Source organism: Elephantulus edwardii, unplaced genomic scaffold (assembly GCF_000299155.1).
Source record: "Elephantulus edwardii isolate Elephantulus edwardi_28Jun2011 unplaced genomic scaffold, EleEdw1.0 scaffold00051, whole genome shotgun sequence".
Taxonomy (NCBI): domain Eukaryota; kingdom Metazoa; phylum Chordata; class Mammalia; order Macroscelidea; family Macroscelididae; genus Elephantulus; species Elephantulus edwardii.
The window spans coordinates 16,758,531-16,769,981 of record NW_006399801.1 but is presented as its reverse complement, the minus strand read 5'-3'; the positions used below and the strand labels follow the sequence as shown (position 1 = coordinate 16,769,981).

At 40.5% G+C, this 11,451-nt stretch overlaps 2 pseudogenes; both read right to left on the bottom strand.

Annotated features, from left to right (window-relative positions):
• Positions 1-807: 807 nt before the first annotated feature.
• On the bottom strand, positions 808-2,852 carry LOC102858747 (annotated as a pseudogene).
• A 21-nt stretch (positions 2,853-2,873) lies between these two features.
• LOC102858338 lies at positions 2,874-3,621 on the bottom strand (annotated as a pseudogene).
• Positions 3,622-11,451: the final 7,830 nt, after the last annotated feature.

Here is an 11,451-nt window from a genome sequence, read left to right as displayed (position 1 = left end):
ATGGGAGCCCACATATACTAATTTAAAAATCTACAATATGTTTTTTTCTTTCTATGTAATCTTAACATAAAAGAGGTGGGAGGGGAACACAAACAGCTTTCAAACAAGGCAAGTACTTAAAATCTCTGTCTCACATACTTTGAGCACATTACCAGGAGGGGATAGTCCTTAGAGAAGGACATCAAGTTTGGAAGGGTAAAAAGATGAGATGGATTGACACAGTGACTGGAGTAATGGGGGTAGGTGAGTCGGATCAGAGTCAGTGAGACTGGTTTAGCACGGGAGGCTTTGGAGCTATTTTACATAGGGTTGCTATGAGTTGCAGACGACTCGATGGCACATAACAACAACCTTAACAGTGTCATATAGGACCCTTTGCCCCAAAAAAGTGTCTTCATAATTTACAGAATCTCATACTTAAGAAATTTCTCTGCATCAATTTATAACTTAGCTACTGTTGAATACTCTCATTCCATGACTATTTATGCTCTGCCATGCCATACTGAGTATAGACAATGTATGGAAACTTAACCCAAAATATTAAAAAGAAATTTCTATTAAATTAAGACATGAAAAACGTCATCTACCCTTTCACTACTAAGAACAGGCTCTACTGCTGATCACCCAGCTGAGATAGGAAGCTGTCTGTGTTATCCTTGGCTTGTTTTTGTCCTTGTACCCTCCTAGCTTACTGTAGTAAGCCACTGTCATCTTCACCATCCCAGAGACATGTCATTATGTCTCTCTCTGAACAAGGCTCCTTAGCCAAGGACAAAGGAAATAATTGTCAATTAATACCTGTCTCGTTTAATCTGCATGTGCGTAAAGGGCAGGAGACAGCTGTGTTTCCTCAGGGGCTTCCAATTAAAAAGAAGGAAGATCATATCCAGGTCTTAAGCTTCCAAGCTTTCTCAGCAAAATCACTCTTACTCCATCTAAGAACTATAGCTATAGCATTGTTCTATAAATATCAGTAGTATTTCAAGAAAGACTTTCACTTATGCAAAATTAGTTAAATGCAGTTTAAAATCTGGACCCTGAACACTGCAGATGTCCACTTCTCACCTTTGTTCATCTCAGGATCCTACTTGAAAAGTACTTCTGAGTCCTTCCCTCTTCCCAGTTAAGCTCCTTGTGTATTTCAGCACATAATTCATTTCCTTCTTCCATGAAAGGTTCTGTGATATATCAGTCTCTGAACCCCAGCTCTCTTTTGAGGTCTATTTCTCCCTTAAAATTCTAAGAGTTTTCTTAATGCATTTAAGTACATATGGTGCTACTAAATGAAAGATTGAAAGTTCAAGTCTACTAGTCCCACCTCAGGAGAAAGATATAAGGATTGACAGCCCCGGAAATCTAATGGCGGATGTTTATGCTTCAGAACCAACTTAATCCAACAGCAATTGGTTTGTTCACACCAACCCAAAATTTTAGAGAAAGCCCAAGGCTCCTTTCCTCTGTCTCTGAAAAAATGTGCAATAATAATTGAGTCATTGAGCTGCTTGTGCTCTTGCCAAGCATGCCCTGATGGTTTTGAGTCAACAAGATGATCACTCTTTCCTTCTTAATGCCACTTCTGATTACCATCTTTATTTGGGTCTTCCTGGAGATGAGCCATTGGGAATAGAAGCAGTTCTTCCTAATCTTACTGGCTGTATCCTGCAAATTGGTCATTGATCTTCCCAGTGGTGGTCTTAAAACTTTTTGAGCTAAGTGCCTGAACTATCCTGTCCATAGGACTTTTCATGATTATTCCAAATAATTCTGCCACTTTGCTTTTACGTCCCAAAAATTGGACCTTTTAATAGCATCCTAATAAAATTTTCAGTTGAAATAATCAGCCAAGTGGGGAGCATTACATAGGAACTGCAAAATTGAGTTCATGTAACAAGTATTCCCTAAATTATGAAGCCCAGTAAGAGCTGGTCCAGATGCTGCCTCCAAACACAAGATTGAGGATCTGGATCTGAGAAGCAGGAAGCCTTGAGATTTCTGCTTTAAGGTCACATATTGGCTTGCTTTCTCTATTTACTGTTGGAGTTACTATTGGCTTCCTTTACTTTTTCTCTTGAACAGCCTGGGTTATATCTGGGGAGGAGCAAGAGCATTTCCGTTTGGATGTTTCCCTGTCTCGCTCAGCAGGAATCTGTAACTTGCCTTTAAGAGTTGGAGGGGTAGAAGGAGGCATGAATGAAGGAGCCATTTATGTCAGATACATTGAACAGTGTCGGTGGATGAATGGTAATCATGAAATACTCCGGTAATTGGATCAAGAAACTTGGCCCAGTCTAAAGGCAATCCTGGTACAGTCCTCCCCATATCTTCACTCTGAGCTCATGTCAAAGGTTCTCCTTAAACTTTACTTATTTCAGTAACCTCTGTATTTTCTCTAATAGTTCCTGTCTTTAGAATTCCACTTTTTGATTGTGCTTTCATTTTAACAGTCATGCTTGAACTTGAATCTTCTATCACAGAAGCCAGGAACGCATCTCCTGTTGACTTTCTCTGCACTTTTGGGATTGGATACCCCACTCCTCTGTCTTCTACAGATGTCTCGGCATCAGTGACTTCATGTCCACTTCTATGTTGTCATTTTACTCCTGTTGTGTCTCTGGCTAGCTTTCCTGAGGTTTCTTTATCTTCTCCCTTGGTTTGTCCTCTTCCTTTCTTTCCTGCTTCTTCCGTTGTTTTTGTTCCCTCCCTTTGATTTCATTTTCTTCAGTTTTTTGTGTCTTTCTGGATTTCTGCTCCTGTTCGTACCATCTCAATTTCTCTTTCTGTTCTTCTTGTTGCTCTTCCTGAAGTTGCTTCTCATGTTTGCTTTTCTCCATTAGAAGAGCTGTTTCTACATGAATATGAGCATTTGTTGTGTCCTAGGGATAGCAAAGAAACCAGATTTCACAGCCTCCTAAAGGTGTTCCAAGCTGTAAATCTCTTGCAGAACTAAGCCAGTCAAGAAGTACAGCATAACCCATGTTCCCTCTCATCCTCATCTTCCATCTATCTTTAGAATCATCTGGAGGTTTGCTTCAATTCAACTAGTGTCTCCTGGCCTGATGGCAGCTTCTTCAGGAACACTGAGAGAATTTTAAATATGGGAAATGTGGTAACTCTGCATTCTTTGAGCATCCATTACAATCAAGCTGACATTTTTATTCATGAACATTGTATATAGTTCCTTTGTGTGATTGGTCCTTTCGTTGATTTTTTTTTAATCTTGTTTCACCATTGTTCTTTGGGATTTATCTTTAGAATTCATCATATTATCCAAAGAACTCTCAGCTGAAATGCCACCATTCTACCTTCCTGCATTTCTTTTTCATTTTCCATTGTTGTTGTTCCTCCTGCCTGTGCTTTTTTTTCAAGTTTTTCCCGAACTTCAGCTTCTTCATATTTAAGGGTAAGGCTTTTTCTGGAGAGTCTTTTGGCTTCTTCAGTAGTATTTTTGGTGTGTGAAGGTCCAAAAATTGAATCTGCATTTCTTCTGCTATCTCCTAGATCTTCAGGGCACTCTGTACATAAATCTTACTGCTTATTTTTCTCTGGTTCCACTTCTGTCATCTTAATGAGGTCTTTTAGTGAAAAACTGAGGTAGAGATGTTTAGGAACTGTAGCAGGCATCATGACAAATCTTTACTGTTCCACTTTTAAAAGATCTTTCTTTGGTGTTGGGTGCATATCACTGATGCTGGCCTCCAGGGGGAAAGCCCTTCTTCCTCAAGCCAGGGAAGAGCCAGCCTTCACTATCCCAATAGAAGATGGCCTGGTTCATCCGCATTTCCCAATGTACACTGACTTTAAGGGCAAAATCTTGAATGATACAAGAGGCATCAAAGAAGATGGAAGGAATACACAGACTTGTACTAAAAAAAAAATTAATCAATACTGAACCACTTCAGAAGTTGCATATGATCAAGAATTAGTGGTAATCAAGGTAGAAGTTCAAGCTACATGGAAGGTATTGGCAAAAAAATAAGGCCCTATAAATTGATGGGATGTCAATTGATATGTTTCAACCAGCAGATGCAACCATAGACACGCTCACTAATTTATGCCAAGAATTTTAGAAAATAGCTACCTGGCCAACCAACTAGAAGAAATCTAACTTTGTTTTCATCTTAAAAAAAAAAAAAAAAAAGAAAAAGGTGTTGGTGCAACCATTGTAGATGGTGGTATGGTGCTTTCTCAAAAAGCTGCAAATAGAGAAACCATTTGACCCAGCAATTCCACTATTGCGAATACATCCCAAAGAGACCATAATTGACACCCAAGCAGATATATGCACACCCATATTTATTACAGCTTTGTTCACAATAGCAAGGAGTTAGAAACAACCTAGGTGCCCATCAACAAACAAATGGATAGAGAAGCTCTGGTATATTCACACAATGGAATACTATGCTGCATTGAAAAATAAGGAACTCATGCAATATTATTCAAAATGGGTGACCCTGGAGGACATTATGCTGAGTGAAGTATCTCAGTCACAAAAGGATAAATACTGCATGGTGCTACTATCGTAAAACAGGATAGACATCGGGGTTGGAGGGAAACTGAGAAAGATGGGTTCAATAATGTATACTGCATTGAAACAGATGAGGGAGAAAAATGTTTAAAAGGGATATGTGATTAGGTATTTTTGTCATGACAGAGTCCTGAGCGAAGGCTGCATAGTGGAGTGGACCTGGGGGGAGGGATTGTAAAACAATGAAAGAATTTTTCTTTTACTTTTCCAAGAGGGTAGTGTACTGGGGAGGGGGTGGGGGTTGACGGGAGAAAAGTGCAACAATGAATGAATGGAAATCCAAAGTCTCTGTAAATTTTCATTGAAATTAATAATAAATTTTAAAAAAAGGTGAACCAATAGAGTGTGAAATTATTAAACATTATTATTAATATATCATGCAAATAAAATCTTTCTGAAGGGTAGTGAAAAAGTGACTGGGACAGTAGTATATCAATAGAGAATAGCCAGAAATTCATGTTAGAGTCAGAAGAGATCAAGAACCAAAGGATATTATTGCTGACATCAGGTGGAACTTTGTCTGAATGCAGAGAATACCAGAAAAATGTTTGCTTGTGTTTTATTTATTAAGTAAGTCATTTGTGTGGATCATAACAAATTACAACCAACATAGAGAAGAATGGGAATGTCAAAACTCTTAATTATGCTTAATTAATCATACAAAATCTATACATAGACCAAAAAGCCGTTGTTTGAACAGAACCAGGGAACATAGCACAGTTTAAAATTAGGAAAGATATGTGACAGGGCTGTATTCTTTCTCCATACCTATTCAATCTGCATGCTACTTACATTGTGAAGAACTGAACTATATGAAGAATGTGGTATCAGCATTAGTGGAAGACTCATCAACAGCTTATGTTATGCAGATGACACAACTTTGCTTGTAGAAGAACACCCCAAGCACTTGCTACAAGAAGATCAAGGACGTCAGCCTTCAATATGGGTTACATTTCAACATTAAAAACAAAACAAAAAAAAAAAAAACAAAACCCTTCACTCCAGACCAATACGCAGCATCATGATAGATGAAGACTGAAGTTGTCAATAAGTTCATTTTACTAGAATTCACAACCAATGCCCCTAATAGCAATAGTAAAGAAATCAAAAGAAGTGTTGCATTTGGGGAATCTGCTGGTGAGAACCTCTTTGCTAAAGCACAAGCGTGTCAGTTTTAACACTATAGTGTACCTCATGCAAGTTCTGCTATTTTCACTTGCTTCTTATTCATCTGAAAGTTGGACAAATACTAAGGAAGACGTTAGAAGAATCAATGCCTTTGAATTTTGGCACTGGGAAATATTGAATAAGCTATGAACTATAAAATTAACAAAAAAACTTGTCTTGGATGAAATGCAACAAGAATGTTTCTACAAGCAAGGATGAGGAAATTCTGTCTCACATCTTTGGGCATGTTGTCAGAAAGGGTCAATCCTTAGAAAAAGCGACCATGCTAGGAGAAGTAAAGGGTCAGCAAAAAAGAGGAAGACCCTCAGTGAGATGCACTGACACAGTGACTACAACAATGGACATGGGCATAACGGAGACTGTGCAGGATATGGCAAGTTTCAGATCTGTTGTTCATAGAGTTACTGTGAGTTGTGGTCAATGTAATGGTAACGCACTACAACAACACAGAGACAAAAAAAAAATCGGGCTGACATTTAAGTATTTTAGTAGGTCAAGAACCAGCGGCACTGAAGGAAGAATTAGAAGCTACACTGAGTGCAATGGTTAAAAACAAGTCGCCAGTAACTGATAGAATACTTAAAATGTTTTCATAAACAGACACAGAGCTAGAGGTGCTCACTCTTCTACACAAGATTATTCAGAAGACAGATATCTGGTCAACCAATTGTTGTTGTTGTTCTTAAGTGCCGTGAGTCTCAGGCAACTCATAGCGACCCTTCGAAGGAGAGTCCTCGAGGCTTGGGTGCCTTTCATCCTCTCTCCATGTTCATAGGGTTTCCGGAGGCAAGCGATTATGGAAGTAGATGCCACTCCTCCTTCCACGCTTGTTTAATCGGGGAGCTCCACCCCACGCTGTCTGCATTGGGTAACAGCCATTAACGCATTTGACACATCAGTGTCACAGTGTTCAGCCTCACAGCAACCACAAGTGACCGCTGTACGGCAACTTGTACACCAGGGCTATATGACCTAGAGAAATTTCTGAACAAAAACAATGAAACGCTGGCCTGAGGGCCGCAGGTCCTAGTGTCCTACAGTGTCTTAGCAGCCCGGCAGGCCCAAACGCTGGGAAACTCCCTGCCCCAGACCCCCATTCATGTGGCAACTCCGCTCTGCCAGCCCCCTCGTGGGCCCCCAGAAAACCACCACACTTGCTCGGAGTCCTCAAACCTACCTCGCCTCCAGCCAGTCAAACAATAGGAAGATATTTATATATGTGCCCAGCTAAAGAAAGACGATCAAACAGAATAAGGAAATAATCAAACAGTGTCATAATATCACCATCCTACAGAATCCAAACCTCATTTCAAAGTTATAATCGCTGACAGGGATCAAGTATCCAGTAAGCAAAATAAGCATGTTGTTGTTGTTATGTGCCGTCGAGTCGCCTGCGACTCATAGCGACCCTTTGTACAACAGCCCTAAACTCCGCTCTGTCTTGTGCCAATCACACTGTCCCTGACACTCTCATCCCAATTATCCCAGTCACTGAATCAATCCACCTCATAGAGGGCCTTCCTCTTCTGCGCCATCCCTCCACCCTCCCAAGCATGATGTCCCTCTCTAAGGACCGGTCTCTCCTCACAACATGTCCAAAGTATGTTAGACGGAGCCTCAGAATCCTTGCCTCCAAGGAGCCACCCGGTTTAACCCTTTCCAGGACAAATCTGTTTGTTTTCCTAGCAGTCCATGGTATTCTCAATACTCTTCTCCAGCTCCACAGCTCAAAGGCATCAATTCTCCTTCTATCCTCCTTGGTCATTGTCCAACTCTCTGATGCATAACAGGTGATTGCAAAGACCATGGCCTGTATCAGACGCACCTTAGTCTCCAAAGAGACACCATTGCTCTTCAGCACTTTGGAGAGGTCCCTAACAGCAGACTTTCCCATTGCAATGCGCCTTTTAATTTCCTGGCTGCTGGTGCCAAGACTGTTGATTGTGGAGCCAAGCAAACTGAAGCTGTGTACAATCTCAATCTTGGAACATACCCTGAGAAAATGAGAACTAAGGCACAAATGGAGACTTGTACACCAATGTTACAGCAGTGTTATTCACCACCACAAGAACATGGAAACAGCCCAGATGTCAAATCACAATGGAATGGATTGAGGAATTGTGGTACATTCACACACTGGAATACTATACAGCATGCAAGAGCAGTAATTTTGTAAATTACTACCTAACTTGGGAGGAACTGGAGAGCATTATGTGAACTAACTCAGTCCCACAAGGACGAATACTATATAAAACCATTATTGTTGAATGAGAATGAAGATGGGGGGGGGAGGGTGGAAGCAGAGGGATAAGGATGTGCAGGGGAGGCGTATTAAACACGAGGTTGTACAATTTGATAGGGGGGTGAGAGAAATTGGAAAAATCTGGTCTGAAAAACAATATATTCAAATTTTGTAAATAAGCTAATATAAATTATTTTTAAAAGTTTATCAGTTGATTAAAGAAAATAAACTTATATTTGAAGAAAACAAAACAAAATAAAAAAAACAAAAACAACCTTTCAGTGGTTCTCCAGTGCCCACACGAGACCAAGAGGACTCTTGTTGAAATTGTTGGAATGAAAGCCCAGCTGGAGCTGCTGGGTGCCATCATTCCCCCTGAGGGTAGCTGGCTTCAGATGGAAGCAGTGTGGCGAGGAGCCGGCTGAGGCTGGTGAGCACGAAGGCACGTCCCGAGACAGTGTTCGAGCATTTCAAGGGTCCCTGAGCCTTTCTGCTTAATGGAACAAATGATATCATTTCTTATTTGCCATTATAATTACTATTAATTTTTATTGACTTTCCTCCACTTAACAAATTCCAGACTCAAAGCAGTGCGGAACTCACAGGGATATAAACCCCTATAGAGATTTTTCTGAGAATTACCTGAAAGCCTATATTCGTTTGAGTAATAACGGCCAACATTTCACGGTTTTAAATTTAGACGAGAGGGGAAAAAATGGGAGAACAAATCAAACTGCACTAATTTTCTCCTTGTGGTCTAGTCTCTGCCTTTCCCCGGCTCTCAGTGCTGTCACATTGTGCTTCTTCCAGCCAAAAAGACAGTGATTATTAGATCTCATTCCCCTCCGCGTCTTAGTCATTCCTCCAGCCTTCAGGGAAATGGTGGAGGAAATAATAGCTCTGTTGACATGAAGAAGAGAACACACGAACTGAACATCGTATTAACTAGGTAAAGATGTTGTTTTCTTTACCTGCAGAACACAGTGGTAGAATCAAGCCCTCACCCTGAGGCTGACTCCATCCTGGCTGTAGCCAGACTGTTCATGAAGCTGTAAGTGTGTACAGGACGTATTTTATAATTGATTCTCGGATTGGCTTGAGTACCTTCTAAGCCCAGATTGAGGGGGAACCGTGGTGGCACAATGCTTAACATATCAAGCTGCTAACTGAAAGCTCAGTGGTTCGAATCTGCCAGCTGCTCTGCAGATGGACATTCATTCCTCCTATAGAGATCTACAGCCTCCGAAACCTAATAGAGTGTAGCCACGGGTCAGGCTCCATGGAAGTGGTTTTGGTGTGGTTTGTCAGTCTCCTCAGCTCAAGTGCCAGATAAGTGTTTGACTGAATTAAAATACCTGCCAGTAACTACACAGAATAAAGAGAAGATCTGCTTACAAAGAGCACAGTCTTGGAAACTGTGAGGCAGTTTGACTCTGTCCTGTGGGGTCACTACAAATCAGAGTCAGAGGTTTTTGGGGGGAATCTTTGTTTTTTCTTTTATTTTTTTAATTGTGATTTTAATGAAAGTTTACAGAAAAGTTGGATTTTTTCATTCATTCTTTGTTGCAGTTTCCTCCCTTCCCTGCTCTAGTTCCTTTAAAAAAGAAAAAAATTCAGTCATTGTGTTTTTTTTTTCTCTTCTTCCTCCCACACCTCCCCCAGGCTGCTTTGCTATGTACCTCTTATTCTGGACTGTTGTCGTACAAATAATGTATAATCGTATATTCCTTTTAAACAATTCTTTCCTTCATCTGTTTCAATGCAGTGTTCATTATTTATTCCCTCTTTCCTTAGTTTTCCTCCAACTCCTATGTCAGTCCTTTTTTATAACAGAGGTATTATAAAGTATTTTTCCTTTTGTGACTAAGATATTTCACTCAGCATAATGTCCTCCAGGGCATAATTGTACAGTATTTTATGAGTTCTTTGTTTTTCAGTGCTGCATAGTATTCCATTGTGTGCCATTGATGGCACTTGGGTTGCTTCCATCTCTTTGTGATTGTGAACAATGCAGTAATAAATATGGATGTGCAAATATCTGTTTGGATGGCAGCTAGAGTTTATTTAGGGTATATTCCCAGTAGTGGAATTGCTGGGTCAAATGGTATTTCTATTTCCACCAACAGTGAATAAGGGTTCCAATCTCTCCACAACTTTGAGAGTCTAGTTTTGACTTGTACCCCCAAGTCCCGAGTATAATAATCAGTTATAGAAGAGGACATTGAGATTCAGGGAAGCAAAGAGACGTGTGTCCAAACAGCTGTTGTTGTTGTTGTTGTTGTTAGCTGCCATCTTATCACTTCAAGCTCATGGTGACCCCAGGCACAGTGGAAGGAAATGCTGTCTGGTCCTGCATTGTCCTCACAACTCCTTTCAGTTTGGACAGTGGGGATTCATGGGATCGTCACTGGATTTTGGAGTGCATCACTGGACCGTTCCTCCTAGTCTATCTTAGTTCAGAAGTTCCACTGAAACCTGTTTAGCATCAAAGCAGCACACAAGCCTCCACTGGCAGAAGAATGGTGGCTGTGCAAGTGCAAGAGGAGTGTGGATTTACTTGGGCTTAAGGTGAGTTTACTTTCTTTCCCATGTGTGAAGAAATCCATTGTGAAACTATTCACTTTGTTCAGATTAGTATATAAGCACAGGTTAGCCTGGGTTTGCCCTGCTGACTGGGCATTCTGTCCCTAGCAGAGATTGGAAATTTGAAAAGAGATTTTTATTGTATAAAAAGGTGCTGTGAGATTGGGAAAGAGGCGGGTGCCAGCTACATTTAAAAGCAGAATCTTTGATATGGTGGAAAATGTGAAATTGTTAATTACAGATCCCTTGCTTCTTGGATAATCTCACATTGTTGATTGGAAATTGGCCTCTTAAATGGCAGGCAAGAATGCTAACCACTGAACTACCCAGCCAAGCAGTAGCAAACTCTAACTGCACCTATGACATTACTCTAGAGGAACCTTGGCAGTGCAGTGGTTAAAGAATCTGACTGCTAAGTAAAAAGTCAGCAGTTTGAACCCATCAGTTGCTCCTCAGGAGAAAGATGTCTGCTTTCATTACAATGTACAGCCTTGGAAGCTGGTGGGTATTCTTCTTTATTTTATAGTATCACCCTAGGTCAGAATTCAGTTTGGTGTTTGTTTTTGTGTCATTTTTCTAAATATATCCTTATTCCAGCACATTGGTGAATCTGCAAGAAAATTCACATCCAATCTTCCAAAAAGCTAACGAAAGATGCAAACTTCCCTCCATAGTGAAAGAAATGGTTCTATGGTGTGATTCCAGAGCCAGAAGAGCCCTCAACCACTACAACCTTGTCCCTGCCATCACCACTTCCATTCCTGAAGCTGGAGTGAGAGTCTTTAATTTCATAATTACTAGCAGATTTTTAGAACATGTTTAAAAAGTAAGAAAACATGAAGCAGTAATTCTCCCATCTTGATTTGATTGCCAAGTGCCACCAAGTTGACCCCGCTTCGCAGGGACCCAATAA